Source organism: Monodon monoceros, unplaced genomic scaffold (genome assembly GCF_005190385.1).
Source record: "Monodon monoceros isolate NGI ecotype Baffin Bay Population unplaced genomic scaffold, NGI_Narwhal_1 Super_Scaffold_20, whole genome shotgun sequence".
NCBI classification, from domain to species: Eukaryota; Metazoa; Chordata; class Mammalia; order Artiodactyla; family Monodontidae; genus Monodon; species Monodon monoceros.
Window position 1 is genome coordinate 30267571 of NW_021703777.1, and position 20083 is coordinate 30287653.

The 20083-nt window shown below is 42.6% G+C and overlaps 1 protein-coding gene across 3 annotated transcripts in view; it reads left to right on the plus strand.

Annotated features, from left to right (window-relative positions):
- The first annotated feature begins 1373 nt into the window (after positions 1-1373).
- FAM160A1 (family with sequence similarity 160 member A1) overlaps positions 1374-20083 on the plus strand; it is a 277730-nt gene continuing 259020 nt past the window's right edge. For all 3 annotated transcript variants that reach the window (XM_029234817.1, XM_029234820.1, XM_029234819.1), the window contains exon 1: positions 1374-1669. The gene's annotated coding sequence lies outside the window, so the exon portion shown is untranslated. The remainder of the gene's footprint in view (positions 1670-20083) is intronic.

Here is a 20083-nt window from a genome sequence, read left to right on the forward strand (position 1 = left end):
AAAAGCACTCAATCGATATTGGTTGAATAAATGATTGCCCCACATCCCAGTTGTTAGAACAGGCCCAGGTGACCTGCTGGGCAGAACTTCCCCGCTCCTACTCTTCTATCTCCCTGTCCTTCCCCAGTTTTTACTTAGGAGCCACCTGTCTTGCACTTGTTATAGGTGGAAGGCTGGTGAAGGCTGAGAGTTATTCGCAGCAGGTGCATTCCTGCTGCCGTCATCAAGTATAGCAGTAGTGGTAGAGCAGGAAGCGTGAAGTTTGCATCCTCTGATTGCCATGGTTGCAAAAGAGAACCTGAAACTAGGTAAATTTGATTTTGGTTGTTTTCGGATGCCATTCATCGAGAATGGAGGGAGGAAGATACTTCCTCCAAAGGAGAATTTGGTGAGGCCCCAGCAGGATGCTGCTGCGGTAGGAAAAGCTCCACACCCGCCACACCCGCTCAGACTGCGGCTCACCTCAAGTTTCAGCCACACCAACCACAGAGCTCTGAAACTGCCAAGAGAGCCTCTAACCAAGAATTTGATTCTCCCTCCTGGATTTAAAGTTCAGAAAGCAGATCCTTGACTTTACCACCCAAGCATGCAAGAGGTGTGGAAGGCGGAGAAATGCGGAGGTTGAGATGGTAATACCAGCTTGGCAATGTGCGAAGTCTCTGATGGAGGGCAGCCGGCAAACGCGGGGCCGGGCCGGCCGGGGTCCGAGGTCTGGGCTCTGGGAAGGACGGCGAAACACGAGGCAGTGCCAAGGGCCACCGCCATACTCGGGGTGGTAGGGAAACGGATTCCCAACCTGCTCTCCCATTTCCCGGGGAGAGTTGGGGAAATTTCTTTTTGCTGTATAACTGTCCAATTAAAGAGTCCTCATTTTCAGGGGGAAAATTACCAGTGAATTGTGACACGTACACCTATACTCGCAGGGTGCGTGCCGCGTGGAGATGTCTGACTTTCTCCACTCAGCAGAACTCAAGAAATGAGCCTTTTGGCAGGACCGTAAACGTGGGGTGTGTGTGTGTGTGTGTGTGTGTGTGTTCGTGAAGGGGTGTAGTTCCAGCGACAGGCGAGTCCCCAGGGGTGAGGTGTCCTCCATTCCGCGGGGTTTAAGTTTCGGTGGAAAATTTCCCTCAGAGGCTCCGCCTCCTTCACCTTGGCAACGGGCGCCGGGGCGGCCTCGCAGCTGAGCCTGACCCCCGCGCACCTGACGGCCGCCCCTCCGGGGGGAGGGGCGGGGCTAGCGGCGAGGGCAGGGGCGGGGCCGAACGCGAGCTCCCCTGGGCCGGCCAGGCAGGTCGGGCCCCGCCTCGGCTCGGGCCCCGCCCGCGCTCCCCCGAGTGCGCGGGTTGGGGGGCGGGGGAGCCCAGGAGCGGCGCGGCTCCGCCACCGGCTGACGCACCGTCGGAAAGTTGCGCTCCGACCTTCTCCCACCTCGTACTTTCTTCCCGGGGCGCCGCTGTAGACTTGGAGCTGGGTGGGGAGGACCCGGGCCGAGGCGTGAGAGCGGCCGCCGGCCGGGGCGCAGAGCGGACTGTCCCGGTCCCGGCGAGGAGTCCGCTCCCCCTTCCTCGCGGTGCCCAGCGCGGTGGTGGCACAAACTTTCTGGACTGTCCCCGGACAGCCCTGGCGAGTCCCGCACCGGGCCGGGAGGAGGAGCCGCGGCCGCTGACAGGTACGTGGCGTGCGGATCTGAGGTTTGCGCTTGAGGGATTATTTTATTTTAGGGTTTATGGGAAGGCGGAGAGCAGAAGTATCCCTTGCCTGTGTTCTCCGACTTGGCGGGAGGAGCAGGAATTGTGAGGGGGGGCCCCCGCTGGGACTATCCCAAACAAGATTGCTGTGTCGGGCCGAGGCACGGCGGGGAGGAGGGGGCTCCCAGAGCTGCTGGATCGGGCGTGACTCGGTGACTGATCCCGGGGGAGAAAGAGCCAGCTTGTTTTGACGGAGGAGGATGGCACCTGGGCTCTCCACCCTTTTTTTGGTTCTTGGGGCCGGAGAGCCGGATCCTACCGGAGGAACAGGCGAAGGCGAAGAGATCTGGGGCTCAGTTTTCCTCTCCCGACCTCCTCGCTTTCACACAAGAGGCAGAGGCGGTGCCACTCTGAGGATTGCAGCGCTTTCCTGGTGTTAGGACTCACTTGTTGGGTGGCTCTTGCTCAGTTTCGTCACATTCTCTAATGAAACTGCGTTCAAGTCGTGGTTGTTATTGATGATGATGATGGTATGTGTGTGCGTGCGTGCGCGTGTGTGTCCTGCGCCGACCTTAACAAAGGTCCCTTGTTAATTCCACTTCTGGTAGGGAGTGGAACTAACTGCTGTCCTATCTCAAGCCCAGCCAGAGAGAGGTGTTGGTGGCAGCGGTAGCCTTGTTTGCTTGGGACTTTGGGAATCATGTGGGCAGTTCTGATGAATTAGCCCAGCTCTGTCCCACCCACTTGGATCCATCCATTCTTAATAGACCCGGTTTATGTTAATCCCAGACTCCTAATTTATTCGGGTTTATTAAGAATGGGTGGATCCAAGTGGGTGGGACAGAGCTGGACTAATACACACTGCTATCTGTAAAATAGATATTCAACAAGGACTGTATAGCACAGGGAACTAACTCTACTCAATATTCTGTAATAACCGAAATGGGAAAAGAATCTGAAAAAGAATGGATGTATGTATTTGTATAACTGAATCACACTGCTGCACACCTGAAACTAACATTGTAAATCAACTATACTCCAATATAAAATAAAAATTAAAAAAGAAATAGACCCGGCTTCCACCATTCAGCAGGTGCTACAGCCTTAGGCATCCCAGGGTGGGGAGTATTCCCCGTGGAAGGAAGGAGCCCAAAACAGAGGAGAGACAGCCCTGGGGAGGAGTAGTAAACAATGCGCACCATTTGTTGCTTCCCTGTAGATTGGGCCCACTCCCTGCCTTCTCTGGCAGGGCCCTGCTATCAAATTCATCTCATTAGAAAGTCAGCTGCTCTCTGCTAATAGCCACAGCAGCCCTGATGAAATTATGTAGGTCATTGAGAAAATAATTCCTGCTTAATCACCTTTACCCTGTTGATTAGCGAGAGAAAAGATTTCCTCTCCTTAATGTACCATGCCTGGTCAGCAGGGTCACCTGCCTGACCTCAAGTTCACTTGTACACCTGGCACTAGACAGGATGTTTTCCCTGAAACTGCCCAAATGTAGCGTACCACAGCCCAAGACCACATCTGGAGAAGTTTAGTGGTCTTCTCTGGACAGAAATGGAGCAGGAGATTCAGTCCAGAAATTTACTTTTTAGTGCAGCATATTTGTTGTCTTTAGATAACTTTTCAGATAATTAAAGGCTGGTTTCTTTTAGTTCCAGTTACCCCCTTTCTGCACAGCTCATAGAATTGTTTCCATGCTTGTCTTGAAATAAGTTAAGTTTGGGATCCCATTTGCCATTTGACCTGTAGCTTTAGGAACAGGATTAAACTGTGTGGGGCATGTGGAAAAGACAAGAGAAACTGAGTATCACTGAACTAGATTCAGAGAGAGATTTAGAGTGGTCTCATAATCTAGATCTATCTGCCCAGCTAGCTTCCTACTTGCCTCTAAATAGAGACACTATGGTTGTATCACTTTCAATGTAGGCCTCTGAAGACCAGAAATGAGAGGACAGTTTTACTGTAGTGTTGGTAATGCATTGCTGGACAGTTCTTCATGATAACTTCCCAAATTTGGTCCAAAAGACTTTCTCTGCAAAGTTCTTTCTGTTGTAATAGGAAGCCAATAGATTATGTCTGCAAATCAAAAAGCAGATGTACAAATTATTTTGAAATACAGAGGTACATATTAGAAGAAGCCTGAGGAGTGACCTTTGAAATTATGTTCTTGTATTTTATTTTTATTTATTAAAAAAAATATTTACTTATTTGGCGGCATCAGGTCTTGGTTGCAGCATGTGAGATTTTTCATTGCGGCACGTGGGCTTCTCTCTAGTTGTGGCGCATGGGCTCTAGAGCGTGTGGGCTCAGTAGTTGTGGTGCATGGGCTTAGTTGCTCCGCAGCATGTGGGATCTCAAACCCGGGTCCCCTGCGTTGGAAGGTGGATTCTAAACTACTGGACCACCAGGGAAGTCCCCTTGTATTACTTTTATAAAGAAAATTTGGTAAGGAAGCTCTGTCTCTCTGCAAATATGAAACAATTGCTTTCTCTGATCCCTGCTGAGATGCTCAATCTTTGTTCTGTGTGCATTTGTCTCATAGGGCAATACATAGACCCTTTGAAGAGCTGGACCCTCAGATTCTGGCCTTGGAACATGATCTACATCTATTTCACTCTTATTCTCAGTGACTTCTGACTCTTAGTTTTTAGCCTACATAGGAGAACAGGGACCAGCAACTTCAGGTACTTCATTTATAGGGCTCTCTTAGTGAAGACAGTAACGGAAAGTAACATTTTTATAGTGCTTTATGAGTAACAGTGCTTTCACAGGTATACCGTATTTGTGCTTTGTGATTTAACCATTTTGTAGTTGGTGTATTATATTCAGCTTACACAGGAGGAAAATAGATGAGATTCAGAGAAAATAAGGAATTTTCAGGTGCATATTTCGTTCCTGTATGTGGTGGACTCAGACCCGAATGCAGGACTTCTGTGATTTAGACGCCAGGCTTTTAATTTTTTCTCTGCTACATTTTGTGCAGTGTTTAGATGTGCAGTGTTTAGAATGGGACCTTATTTTTCATTAATCAAAATGAGTGCTCACTGGGGACAGGACTATATAGAAACACGTTCTTATACATGTGTGTACATGCATATAATCTTTATATCCTTTGCATCTCAACAGTGTAGCTGCACCCCAGGAGGTGGGACAGGTGATAAATGCCCCAATAGTTGCCATAAGGAACTTTTGGTAGGGTCTAAAGTTGAGAAAAATCAGAAAATAGTAATCTAAATGTGTGATTTACAAATATGGAAGTAATTACTAGAAGAAACATCTAAAAGAATTGAAGGGGCTTCTTTTGGAGAGTGGAACTCAAGGTTGGGGAGGAGCCAGGCAGGCGCCTGCTGTTTTTGGCCGTGTACCTTATAACCTTATACCTTACATTTTATGCTATGTACATGTGTGTGTATATATATATATGTATATGTATATATACATATATATATATATATTTAAGATATCCTTTGGCAAGGAAAGAGTAAAGCTTTGTTTTCAGAATTTTAGAGCTGAAAGGGACCACAGAGATTGTTTATTCTCCGTCCTTTGATTTTGCAGGTGAGGAAATTGTGGTAGAGGAGTTTAATTGTTTTGCCAAGGTCACATGACTGTGGAGACACCCCTCTCCCAGCACAGGTTCACACCCTTCCCCAGGCAGGTGGAAATTTCCCCCATGCTTGTGATTCCTCAGTTACCTTTCCAGGCACTGTTCTCTTGTCCTTTCCATCTAGTTTTTACAATGTTTGAATAGGTTACAGGGCTGTGGATTCAAAAGTAGGTAGCTATCTCTAATTCCTCATATTTCCATCATGAAAATGCTTCAAACAGTTTCAGAGTCTGCAGAATCCTTTTTTTTCTTCTTTTTTTTTGGTTAATTCTGAAATAACTTAGAGACACCTTTGCAGTTTGTTTGCAACTGTTCAGGAACTGACAGTGTTGAATTTGATAAATACTGGAGTTTGGCCTAAACTTTTATCCCTATAAGCTATTACTAACGGGAGATGGTAAGGGGCCCTTCCAATGTCTATGTATGTTGTTCAGTTTTGAAATTCTGAGAATAAGGAAACAGCTGTCTTCCAAAAGAGAGGTAGAGGCAGATAATATTGTAGAGAATATTGTAGAGCTAAAATAGAAAAGTTTTTAACACCCTAAGATTTCCCTTTTCTTTTTTCTTTTTTTTTTTTTGCGGTATGCGGGCCTCTCACTGTTGTGGCCCCTCCCGTTGCGGAGCACAGGCTCCGGACGCGCAGGCTCAGCGGCCATGGTTCACGGGCCCAGCCGCTCCGCGGCATGTGGGATCTTCCCGGACCGGGGCACGAACCCGTGTCTCCTGCATCGGCAGGCGGACTCTCAACCACTGTGCCACCAGGGAAGCCCCTTCCCTTTTCTTTATACATAAAATTTTTTCCTACTTCCCCTCCAATTATATCACTAACTTAAAATAAAACTTTATTTTTTCTGATTATACACACAATACATATTATTCAACATTCAAACATCACAGAAATATGTAATGTTGAAAGATAAAGTGCACTGTGATCTTGTATTCTAGAGAAACTTCCCCAAAATTTCTCTGTATTAAAATATATTTATTATTGTGATTGTTAATAACAAGTGGGGTAATATGAAACAACTTTCAACTTCGTTTTTATTTTTAACTTAATTGGTGTTGAAAATGTTCCCATGACCATACATACAGATCATACTGTATAGTATTGCATGACAGGTTATTTTAACAGTTTCCTATTGTTGGAAATTTGGGTTGTTTTCCATTTTTCTATAGTAAGACTAGTGCTTTAGAGAACATCCTTTAAAGTCTATCTTTGTATACTTGTGTAGGAAAGGTTTGTGAAAGAGTCAGAGGTATGAAAATGCTAAATTCCACTAATTTACACTTCCTCTAATAGTGTCCCTACATTTTAAATTATATTAATAGCTTTTTTTTTGAATGTATTGGACTGAAGATAGAAATTATTATTACATGACCCAACCGTGAAACAAAAGGTCGTAGTAACAGAAGGCGCTGAGCTTTTAGGTAAGGCTTACCTCATTTCTTCACATGTCAGGTTCTTTTTGGTTTTAATGTTTTCCCCAAGAGAACCTAGTAATCGATAACAGCTATAAAAATACTCTGCAGTTGTCGGATGAGCTGCTAATTATTTTTTATGGAGCATAGTTAAAAAAAAATTTTTTTAAGAACATTATTCTAGGACATGCTATTAAGGAGTTCAGAGAATCCACCAGGTTTTGCAGAATGCAGAGTGAGTGTATTTTAGCTCCTCTTCTTGTATGAAAATTTACCTCTGTTGAAATATTGGTCATGGATCAATTTTAAGATCTTTAGGTCTATAGAAAGTCCCAGGAACTGATTTCACTCATCTGTGTGTGGCAAATGTGAAATATGATACTTTGGCTAAATTTCATGACCCACGCTCACTGAAGGAGGAACATTTCAGAAATTCCTCTGGCAAAGTTTTTATTGACCATCTTAGAGAGTTGATTAATATTTTCATCGAGTCCAAGCTTTGTTCATAAGCATTCAATTAGAAGATTATATTGCATTCCTCAAGATGAGTATCTTCTGCTTTGTTTGTGTTCATGGAACTTGTACTTGGAGTTCATTCATGATTTTCTTTGTAATATATCAGAATGAGTATAAAAGTATCTTAACAAATATAAATATCTGTACAATATAAACATATACACCCCTTATATGTATATATATATGACATATATATACATGTGTGTATTTATGCATAAGTGATGTAAGCTATACTGTAAAAATATGATCATCGGGACTTCCCTGGTGGTTGAGTGGTTAAGACTCTGCACTTCCACTGCAGGGGGCACAGGTTCGGTCCCTGGTCAGGGAACTAAGATCCTGCATGCAGCATGGCGCAGCCAAAAAAAAAAAAAAAGATCGTCAGTAGGTCATTTAGCATGAAACTTTGTGCATCCTCAAAATGAAGATGATGCTGCCCATATTTACTGTATTAGGAAAAATGTTTCTTGATATTTTTTGTATGAAAAATTCTTTAGTAAAAAAAGAATTTCTTAGAATACAAGAGAAACTTCATCATTTGTATATAGTACTTTTGATTTTTTTTCGTGGGAAGATGCAACATACCTTATGTATTAGTCTTGGTTACTGCCTGTTCGCTAACATTGTCACTTTTTTGGTAAGTTGAATATTTAAAATCTCTCCTGTTTGTGTATATTGCAGACTGTTTACACTTTGGCTTATTTTTATTTATTTTTCACTTTGGCTTATTTTAAGCAAGATGCAGTAATTTAAATGCTTATGAAAAATGTGACAGTAGGACTTCCATTGACCTTGATTTACTTCAGGAAATACCAGATAACCTGCTATTTACCTGAGTTGTATTAGAAACTTAATGGTTAATGCTAATCTCTTATCAGCTTGATGAAGTTTGACCTTCTCTCAATTTCCTCCTTGTTCTTCTCCACTGGGTTCCTGTTGAAGACTTTGTGTGTCTGATTTGGAAAGTGGACCCTGCAGTTGCTCTTGATGAATCAGCTTGTAAGTTGTGTTTAGGTGTCTGCAGGCTGGTTGTGTTGCCTCCTGCCTTTTTTTCCTCTAAAGTAATCCCACCTCTTGATCATGTTTTAGGATTAGTTTGCCACCTAGGAGTGGTCATTCCTCCCCAGTGAATCACAAAAACGAGTTGGTCTGATGAGGCTTCCTGACTCAAGACTGACTGATTCAACCTGCTGTCCTGTGGGCTTCTGTCAGGATGGGCACGCCAGAAGCAAACTGTCAACTCGGCTCCTTTCCCTATATGGGTAATCCCTAAATCTGCATCTTCATTGATGACCTTTGGAATCCTAGGCTTGCTTCTCCAGTCCTGCTGCATAGGTCTCCATTTCGATCCTGACATCAAATTAAACTGTAGGGTGACACGAGTAGCTCATCTTAATCACCTAGCAGAGTACCTCATCTTGAATAAAATCCTGTACGTGTTTGTCGTTGATGGTCTGCCTCTTATTATCACATGGGCAATTATAACATTTTTTTACCTTGTTTTTGCTTCCAGTTTTTCCTTCTGTAATCCATTTTCATGCCACAGTCAGTTTGATTTTATAAAGTATAGCTTTGCTCATGTCTCTGATCACAGTCCTTGTTGCCTACTGGATAATGACTCAGTTCAAGCTGTGATGGTTAAATTTAGGTACCAACGTGACTGGGCCACAGGGTGCCCAGAGATGTGGTTAAACATTATTGTGGGTGTGTCTGTGAGGGTGTTTCTGGATGATATTAACACTGGAATTGGTAGACTGAGTAAAGCAGATGGCCTTTCCATTGTCGGTGGGTGTCATTCAATCCATTGAAGACCTGAATTGAACAGAAAGGCTGAGTAAGGGAGAATTTGCTCACTCTGCCTGTTTTTGAGCTAGGGCATCCATCTTCTGTGACTTTGGCCTCAAACTTGGACTTGAACTATATTATCAGCTGTCCTACTTCTCTGGCTTGCCGAGTGCAGACCTTGGGACTTCTCAGCCTTCATAATTGCATGAGCCAATTCCTTATAATAAACCTTTCTATCTGTCTCTATATATATACACACACATCTCCTTTATATATACGTCTCCTGTTGGTTCTCTTGTCTCTGGAGATCCCTGACTAATGCTCAAGGCATCTATGATCTGGTGCCCTGTTTAGATCCTCTGCTCTGGCTGCCATGCTGATCTGTTCCTCATTCCTCAGCACGCCTGCCTATTCCTTACTTGCCATCTTGCTGGGACCAGTCCTTCCTCTTTCCAGTTATTTCAGTGATGTGAATTATTCAAAGCCTAGTTCAGAGCTTGTGTCCTCCTTTAAGCCTTTCTTGGCTATCTTTTCCTGTAGCAATTTCCTGGCATCTGAATCTCCGTACTGAAATTTTAGGAATTTAGTCATGTGATGCTTTCTAGTGTTATCTTTTGTGTAATTATTCTTCTTCCAAATTATATTATAAACTCCATTAGGACTTGGATCAAGCTCTACACTCCAAATCCTCCACTGTTCTTGGTTTTGCTTCACATTGTAGGTGGCCAGTGAGTGTTTACTGCTTTTTTTTTTTTTTTTTTAAAAAGCACTAAGCTCTACCAAGGAAGGAAAGGCAAGTGTAGGGCATGTGTGCGCAGTCCCCCATCTTGAGCTCATGGAAGAAATGTCTAGTTCATTGCCCACAGGACCCAGAACTCTTTATCAATGCAGGGATCCAGAAGGACTCTGCCAGCTGTGTGGGGTTGTTACTAGAAATGAAACTTATATATCATCCTCGACCTAGAGCCAACTATTCTTAAGAAAAAATTGTCATATTTAAAGTCCTGTTGAATTAGCCCTTTCCTGAGGTACTGCTTTGCACCTGTTTTTGCTCTCATCTGCTTTGCCCTTGTCTCTTATAATTCCCTTTGCTCTGCCTCTGGCTAAGTTGTTTCATATCTTCCTCTGTAAATATGTTATGTAGCCTGTTGGTGTCAATAATTTTGAACAAGGGTGAAGAAGACGAAATATGGAAAGTGAGCTGTATGTTCCTAGGCAATTTGGATTTGTCAACTTTTATGCACGTTTCATTCAAGCTCTGTTTGATTTTCCTCATTTCTCCTGCAATTGAATGTAGTTTTTTAAAAAAAGTTATTTATTTATCTTTGGTTGCATTGGGTCTTCATCGCTGCGTGTGGGCTTCCTCTAGTTGTGGTGAGCAGGGGCCACTCTTCGTTGTGGTGTGCGGGCTTCTCAGTGCGGTGGCTTCTCTTGTTGCGGAGTATGGGCTCTAGGCGCACAGGTTTCAGTAGTTGTGGCTCGAGGGCTCAGTTGTTGTGGCTTGCGGGCTCTAAAGCACAGCCTCAGTAGTTGTGGTGCCCGGGCTTAGTTGCTCCATGGCATGTGGGATCTTCCTGGACCAGGGATCAAACCCATGTCCCCTGCATTGGCAGGCAGATTCTTAACCACTGCGTCACCAGGGAAGTCCCTTGAATGTAGTTTTTGAGGAACATCATTGGAAATCTGACTCATTATGCTCTTTGGCATGCCTTTTAATCTGAGAGTATTGCAAACCCTCTGCACTTTCCATCCCCCTTCCCCTGCTCTCCTGCACTTATCTTCTAACATATTACAATTTACTTATTTATTATGTGTATTGTTTATCAGCTGTCTCCCCGAATAAGAACATAAAGCTCCACGAAGGGCAGGGATCTTGGCTGAATTAGTTTTGACTGTCTTTGGCTCTGTGTCCCAAGACGTAGACCAGTGCCTGCCATCCAGTAAGTGTTTGTTGAACTGAGTGGGCGTTTGCTAACTTGAAACTTTCCACCACCACATCTCCTTTGTTGTCTAGGCTTTCTGTTGAATCCTCTGGGCTCTCTCTTTCTTTTTTCCTTCTATTCGGACCTAGTTAGTTCTTTCAAACCATACGCCTACCTATTCCCCAGGTCTTTGCCTTTGTAACAGGCACATCACTAGCAGGGGTAATTTAGAGTCACAAAGCACTATCACATATACGATCTCATCTGAAGTATTTTTGAGTCTGTGATGGCAATGAATTCTTTAGGGCCTGTCTTTGACCAGAGTATGCAAGTTAGCAAAGTCTTGTCCCATCAGAGGATGCTGCCATTCTTCAGTGAGTGCTAGGCATACCCTCCCCTTGGCTGTGCTGTTGCCAAATTATAAATAAGGAGCATGCCTCTTTGATAGCAGCTTCTGGCCTTCTAGGAACAATCATTATATTTCCCAGAAGAGTGTGTATGTGGTATAAGGCCCTCAAGTAAAGTGGTAAAAATGAGAAAGGAAAAAAGAGAAACAGACAACCACCAACAAGTTTATGGGACACTTTTCAATGGAAAGTACTTGGCTAGATGCTGAAAAACTATTATTGCCCCAAAGTTAATTTGATAGCGGGAGTTCCGTGTTGATGTGTCCAGCAGGAATTGGAGACACAAGCATGGAATTGAAAACGTTGGCCTGAAGGATGCAGATCATGTAGAGATGAGAGCCGGTGGCTTTTAGGTTCTCTACCAGTAAATTGCTGTTCCTGTCCTCTGGCCCCTGTCGTTGCTGAGCTAAGAAGACGGAGCCGTTTTCTTCCTAAAGGGCTTCTGTTCTTGCCTCCGAGCCATGGGAGTGCTCAATAACATTACTGTCTAATGATGACATAGGATTATTCCTGTGAGCAGTTGCAGAGCTGAAGGCATGTTACACATTGACAGGTGCTCACAAATCTCCTTTTGCTGTTTTGAAATATCACTGCCAGGGGAGTTGTATACATCTTGTTCTGGCAGAGTGGTCTTAAATAAATATTCATTCTTTTACCTATTACTGTAAGAGAAATGCCAGGATTTCATCTTCAGGCTGCCAGAAGCAATTTTGGAGAAATTGTATTATAACTTTTTCAAGATACTTATTTTCATATAGCGTATTTATTTATACATTCATATATTAATGTTATTCTTAATGATGAAGGGACCTGCACTTTGAGGTTAGTGGAAAATCAGGGGTTAAATGGAGGTCTTTGATCAATTACAGTCTCTGGTAAATTAATTAGCAAGTTTCTATCATTGTTGGAGGCAACATGGGTGAGGTGGGAAGAGGATGCAATTTGGATGCAAATCTGGTTCAAATCCCTGCTTTACTATTTAGTAAATGTGTGTCTTTGCACCAGTTACTTTCCTATGATGAACCTCAGCTTCTTTATCTCTAAGTGGAAATAATAATGCCCAACCCAGGAGGTTTCCGTGAGGGTTAAATAAGATAACTCATGTGAAGTGCTTACCATGGAAGTAATATTCAATACATGGTAATTGTTATTTATTACTGAAGCTCTATTAGCACTATTCTAGGGATTGTTTGGGGGTCTTTCAAAAGGTATGTAAGATATATGTCTGCAAGGCCACAAAAGATAGTGACAGATATGTATTTGACACACAAAAAAATCAGGACAGCATGTGATGAAGTGTTATTTGTATAGAAAGTAAGTGCAAGAAACCAGGAAGGTAGAGGTCATGGTGGTCATAGGCTTCAAGAATCATGGTGGGGGTCATATTAGGATTCCTTTGGTTGTAAATTTTAGAAATTTAAACTGTACAGCAGGGAATTTATTGGTTCATATGGTCAAAGGTATGGGAGAAGTGAAGGCGGTCTTGGAAACCAAAACTGAAAACTCCTATACCACCAAGACTCTCTGTGTCTTATCCCTACTTCTCTCTGAGTCAGTTTCCTCCACGTGGCTGGGGGCATGACTGCCAGAAAGGCAAGGATCACCCAGAAAGAGGGCCTGACTTTCTTTTAGTCTACATCTCAGAATCCCAGGAATGCCTCTGGTCGACTTCGCTTGGGTGACACCCTTTTCCCTGTGGCCAGGGGCCCAAATTATTTGGTAATTGGCAGCCCCATCTAGAAATACATATCCATAGTTAGGACGCAGAGAAAGAACAGTCTCCTGAAAGAAGGATTGTGCCATTCATATAAGAACGGAGGGTGCTGGATGGAGGAGCAGGAGGCGTGTTTACTTTTTTTTTTTTTGCGGTACGCGGGCCTCTCACTGTTGGGGCCTCTCCCGTCTCGGAGCACAGGCTCCGGACGCGCAGGCTCAGCGGCCATGGCTCACGGGCCCAGCTGCTCCGCGGCATGTGGGATCTTCCCGGACCGGGGCACGAATCCGCGTCCCCTGCATCGGCAGGCGGGCTCTCAACCACTGCGCCACCAGGGAAGCCCCGCGTGTTTACTTTTGAGGGGGAAGAGGACATCTTGAGCTGGTTGCAGGGTTAGAGACAGGTGTGCAGAGCACTGAACCAAAGGCACAGAGTCCAGAATGAGAAGATGGGTTGTATTAGTGAAACAGGATCAGGTAGACTCAGGGTGAGTGGTTTGAAGGGGTTGGTTGAGGAGTTTGGACTGATCTGATGGGCATAAATCCTAAGAATCGACATCAAATTGACATAGACATGTTGGATCCTGGCTTTTATTCTTTAAAAATAGGTTTCATATTCTTTTGTTTCACTTTCATCTATGTATGCATATTACATATGTGTGTGTGTTTGTTGGACTGTGATGTAAAATGTACTTTTTAGATCAGAAAAGTTTGCAGGCCATTGTAGTTAAATTATACTGGCAAATAAAAGCACAAATAAATCTCAAAAAAAAACAGGTTTCATATTGTAGGCTGAGTATTTGAATTGGTAACTTGAGGACTAAGTTGCGTACACTGGAGAAGTTACATTCATTGAGTACAGACAAGGTAGTCTTTGTAGTCAAGAGGCGGATGTCCGTCCTGGCACTACCTTAAAAATTAGATGTTGTCAAGCATTTATCTTACTTTTCCTGTTTAAAAAAAAACAAACAAAAACCCTGTATTTCAGAGTAACCAAATAGATTGTTTGAACAAAAATCTTATTTTTAGAAGAATTCCAGCTAGTAAATGCAGAAGGAATGATATAAAGAAAATAGTATCATTTCATTACCCCTAATGAAATAACAGATCTAGGGAATGGTCATCTGTGACTGTGAAAACTATTAGGTCAAAGGCTGATTGGGAACTTTATAATTGATGGATCAGGCTGATAACCCCAGGACCCACTGATCAATCTTAATATTACAAAAAGAGAAAGAAGTGAATACGTGCCCCCTAATTTGATGCAATAGGGAATATATAGAACCATCTCTGAAGTTTCTTGCCAAAAAGCTGAATGTGATTCTGATCAAGACTTTAGATCTGACTACTAGTTTATAAGAAGCATAGGAAAAAGAGGACCTTGTCAAAAAGTACCATGGAGATGTGACCAGCCAAATCCAGAATGCAGAAATTTCTGTAGGACAAGTTATTCAGTTTGTTCAGGAAATAAGTGGCAAGGAAAACAAGGAAGAGGAACTATTATTTTTTCTCCCAAAGTCAGTGTCAGATAAGTGTTTTTATTTATTATTTTTTAAAAAGTGGCATTGAGACTTAAGAGACATAACCATGTTTGGATCTTGGTTTGGCTAAATCAACATAAAGTTATAAATTATAAATATAAAATTATGAGACAATTTGGGAAATTTAAACTCTGGATATTAGACAAATTAAAGGACTCTTAAAAAAAGGGAATGATAATTATATTATTATTAAAAAAGAGTCTATTTCTTAAAGATACATACTGAAATGTTTTTCAGATTACATGATATTGTATTAGTTTCCTATGACTGCAGTAACAAATTAACACAGACTGGGTGGATTAAACAACAGAACTTTATTCTCTCTTAGTTCTGGAGGCTAGAAGTCTAAAATCAAGGTGTAGGCAAGCCCATGCTCCGTCTGAGATGCTAGGGGAGAATTCTTACCTCTTCCAGGTTTGGAAGCTGTCCTTGGCTTGTGGCTGCATCTCTCTGCACCGTCTCATGGCCTTCTCCTCTTGGTATGTCTGTGTCTCATCTCCCTCTGCCTGTCTCCTATAAAGATTCATGTGATTGCATTTAGGGCTTACTTGGATAATCCAAGATAAATTCCTCCTTAAGATCCAAAGTTACAGTCACAGTTTTTTGCCATGTAAAGTAATATTCACAGCTTCTGGGGATTAGGAAGTGATATGTTTTTGCAGACCATTTTTTCTGCTTATTTCAGATATGATATATGAAGTTTGCGTTAAAACAATCCAGCAGAGGAAAGGAGTGGGAATGGGAGATTATAAATAGCTATACATTGTTAATTCTGGAGCCGAGTGATGGCAGTTCATCATACTACTCTCTCAACTTTGTATGTACTGAAAATTTCCATAACAAAAAGTGAAAACCAGAAAAGGTAAACCAAAATGCCTCCGTAATCAGGTCCTCTCAGAATCTGGAACATACCATATTAAGCTCTGATAAATACAAACCTCCATTTTTTTCTGTTCATAAAACTTAGATATGAGACATCTAACATCCTCGTTAATCCTTCAGGCCTTCGCTGCCTTTGCAGACATACTTCTTGGTGCTTCTCAAGAAAACTAAAGGGTGAATGACTATCCCTTCACTTGGAATTCAGAAATTGTAAGACCTGAGACTTAGATAAGAACCCCTTTTGCTGTTCCTCACTAAATTACTGGTGAGTGTGTGAAGGGGCGTGGTCCACTTAGGAAACTCATGTGCCAAGTGACATCATGACATCTTTGTCAAGCAGATGAAATCATGAAAGGGTCAACATCTTTACTATAGGGCCCATCTTTCAACCGTGTGTGTGTGGTTTTGTTTGTTTTCATTTTTTAAAAAAATTTTATTTCTTTATTTTTGGCCACGTTGGGTCTTCATTGCTGCACACGGGCCTTCTCTAGTTACGGAGAGTGGGGTCTACTCTTCATTGAGGTACACGGGTTTCTCGTGTGGTTGCTTCTCTTGTTGCGGAGCACGGGCTGTAGGTGCACAGGCTTCAGTAGTTGTGGCTTGTGGGCTCTAGAGTGCAGGCTCAGTAGTTGTGGTGCACAGGCTTAGTTGCTTCGCGGCATGTGGGATCTTCCCGGACCAGGGCTCGAACCGGTGTTGCCTGCATTGGCAGGTGGATTCTTAACCACTGCGCCACCAGGTAAGTCCCCAGAATTTTTATTTCTTAAAATACCACTATATGCCCAATTCAGGCTTAAGTGTATGTGTTACAGAGGATAATGACTGTCAAGACCGTGTTTTAGGCAATTCAAGTTACTTCACATATACTTTAGTTGCTTAATGATTTTTTTTTTTTTTTTTTTTTATGGTACGTGGGCCTCTCACTGTTGTGGCTCTCCCGTTGCGGAGCACAGGCTCCGGACGCACAGGCTCAGCGGCCATGGCTCACGGGCCCAGCCACTCCGCGGCATGTGGGATCTTCCCGGACCGGGGCACGAACCCGTGTGCCCTGCATCGGCAGGCGGACTCTCAACCACTGCGCCACCAGGGAAGCCCGCTTAATGATTTTTTTAAAGGAAGGAAAACAGAAATTCATATGCAGAGTCTCCAATGAAGTAATGCCTGGGTTGTGACCTAAGTCGCCAAAAGCAGCATGTTTAAATATGCATTTATCCTTTAGAAGTCAGTTTATTAACCTGCCGTGGTTTTCTTTCCTCAGTGGTTTTCATATTGAATTTGTTTCTTTCCAAGTTAAAACCTGTATTTTTAAGGGGTGGTATAGACTCTAGTTGCACAGTCTCAAAATTAGACTTTTTTTAGCTCATGGGATTAGAATTTAGCTGGTACATTTGTTGTTGATATGAGACTGCTGAAACCCAGTTTCCTCCTTTATGTTTGTTCTGAGTGTGGTACAAATTGGCCTGTATACATCAGACACAAGAACATGTGGCCAATTCAGTACAAAATTCAACTTTTTGTGGTATATGTGTATTCATAGCGTTTACAAGGCTGACTACCTTTTGAACTTCTTACTACATTGCTATGACATGGTAACCCAGGCCTACTGGAGAGCTGTATCTTTTGGAGGGTGTGGACTACAAGTGCATATCATAGTAATATAGGTATAAAAATGACTTTTCCATGTGGGTGAAGTCATCGGTGGAAGAATAGTTTTAAATCCTTGCAAGTCTCTTGGGCATTCTAGTTGCTTACTAAATGGTTTATTATAAAACTTGATGGTGATTATTAAATCTCTCAGCCATTCCCTCCTTTTAGAGTTGTAAAGTCACCTGATTTATGTACCTTATAATAAAGGAGAAATGATGTATGGAAATAATTGAGATAATGGTTTACATTTCACTTGATATAGTATCTTGATAATCTGTTCTGCATTTTTTAGTGTGTTTTTGTGCAAGGAAGAAATATTTACTCAATAATAAGATATAGGTTCTTTTATTACCCAGGTATAGCTCAGTTTTTCAGGAACACACATTTTTACATAAAATGAGATACTTATTAAGTTTTGTTTTTCTCTTTGTTACTTTTTCTTCTTTATCTAAAAGAAGATAAAATTGATGCAGAACTCTGAAAAAGAACTCTGACATTTGCATGACTTTTTTTGTTTGCAAATAATTAACAAATAAGGAATTCTTAGGCAAAACCAAAGCATTTTCTTTGAGTAAATAACGAATATAGAATACCTTCCAAACCTTTAGTGCTTTTACATCCTTAGTGTCTCTCAGATCCATTCATTTCTCTCATCTGTGTTAGCTCCACCCTCTCTTCTAGATTTTTACAATAGATTATTTTTTTAAAAAAATAAATTTATTTATTTATTTTTGGTTGCGTTGGGTCTTTGTTGCTGTGTGCGGGCTCTCTCTAGTTGCGGCGAGCGGGGGCTACTCTTCATTGTGGTGCGCAGGTTTCTCATTGCAGTGGCTTCTCTTGTTGTGGAGCATGGGCTCTAGGCATGGGCTTCAGTAGTTGTGGCACACGGGCTTCAGTAGTTGTGGCTCACGGGCTCAGTAGTTGTGGCTTGCGGGTTCTAGAGTGCAAGCTCAGTAGTTGTGGCACACGGGATTAATGGCTCCGTAGCATGTGGGATATTCTCGGACCAGAGCTCGAACCTGTGTCCCCTGCATCGTCAGGAGATTCTTAACCACTGTGCCACCAGGGATGTCCCCTCTTTCATTTCTTTTTCTTTTTGGCCACATGATGCAGCATGTGGGATCCTAGCTCCCTGACCAGGGATTGAACCCATGCCTCCTGCATTGGGAGCACGAAGTCTTAACCACTGGACTGCCAGGGAAGTCCCTCTTTCACTTCTTAATGTACCCACAGTCTTTTAAAAAGCCACAGAGCCTTTGCACATGCTGTTCACAATACTTGGAACATCATTCTCCTCCATCCCCACTGTCTCCATACCTCTCCCCACATAGTCCTCTTTGCTTTTATTAGTTAACTCCTATTTATCTTCAGCTCAAACTAATACATCTCCTCAGGGAAGCCTCTTTACACTAGCTGGATCTCACTATTATATGCTTGTTGAAATAATTTTCTAGGCCCCAGATGCAGCCGCTTCTGCCCAGGGTGCCTCCTCAGCAAACTGACACTTAGATGATTCTGGTGTCCCTGAAACCGCTCTGCTTGACCTGGAACGCAGTGAGCATAGCTAGTCAGCCATTCTGCAAGGGCCAAGCCAGCTCTGGGCCTTCTCACTCCAGACAAGGGTGACTGTGCGGCCCTAGTTGATCACCAATGTTTTCTATTTTTCTTTTCCTTGTTCTATTAATTAATTAATTTATGCATGCTGCATTGGGTCTTAGTGCGGTGTGCGGGATCAGTTGCGGCATGTGGGATCTAGTTCCCTGACCAGGGATTGAACCCGGTTCCCCTATGTTGGGACCTTGGAGTCCTAGCCACTGGACCACCAGGGAAGCCCCTCTCTTCCTTGTTCTTTATTCTTTATCCTATGAAGGCTTCCAGCTGTCCACCCCATTTTGCAGTTCTCCGCAAGGAGATTGTCCGCTTCATAAAGTGTTAAATAAAGTTTGTTTGTATCACCTCATTGTCTTCTTTAATCATTTCTTAATAGGTTTTTGCATCACCATATGTCTTTTTTTCCCACTGGACTGACTTATGGGTTATAATTTGTGTGCTTATGTAAATCGTCTTCACGAGGACAGGTAGTGGGCCTGCTCACCATCATCTTGCTAGGATTTAACACAGTACTTGGCACGTATTAGGTGCACCATAAATATTTGTTGAATGAATGAATAATGTGGAAAAGTGGAATCAGATTTAGCTGCTACCTAATTAAGTGCACGTACAATGCCAAAACCAAAGACATCCTAAAAAGCAAAAGGTGCCCTTCAAAGAGGTCATCTAGGGAGGCTGCCTGCTTATTCCATAGCTGCTGCTCTTAGAAAGGGAGTTTGGAATAGGTTTAAAGAATTGTCTTTGGAAGTATTAGTTTACAAGCCGCATAAGGAAAGCACTTGTTCTTTTGATTAAAAATAAAATCCAGCCTGATGATTCCCTTTATTTTCTCAATGTATTTCCAACTTACAGATATCAAATTCCACTTTCAAAGACCCAAATTTGTCACAGTTGAAGATTTCAAAAGAATGTTATATACGTGAAGGCAGCCTTAAAAGATTTGTTCCTAAGATGTCTTGAGCATTGGCGGGCATTTTTGTAACGAGCGTGTAGTCTTTGAAGGGGCTTATACTCCTGTGGATGTGTGGGCTCTGCTATTTCTGTGAAAATCTTTGATGAAGTCGCTCTTCATGCCATAGGATGTCTCACTTTTGCTTCTGGCCATGAGGTAGAGGGATGCATTTTACTCTCAAGTCATTCATTTCATCTTGGTGCTTCCCATCCTCTATGAGCAAAATACATTTTGCAAAATTTGTGGTTTTTTTAACCAGGAAGGAATGTAATAGGGAATTGAATTAACTATTATCAAGTGTTTTAAATTCCTTAGATGTTGAGTTCTGTGTTTAGGAAAAGTCCCTGTTAGTGTGAAAGATCACAGAACTGGGACCACATTCTTACA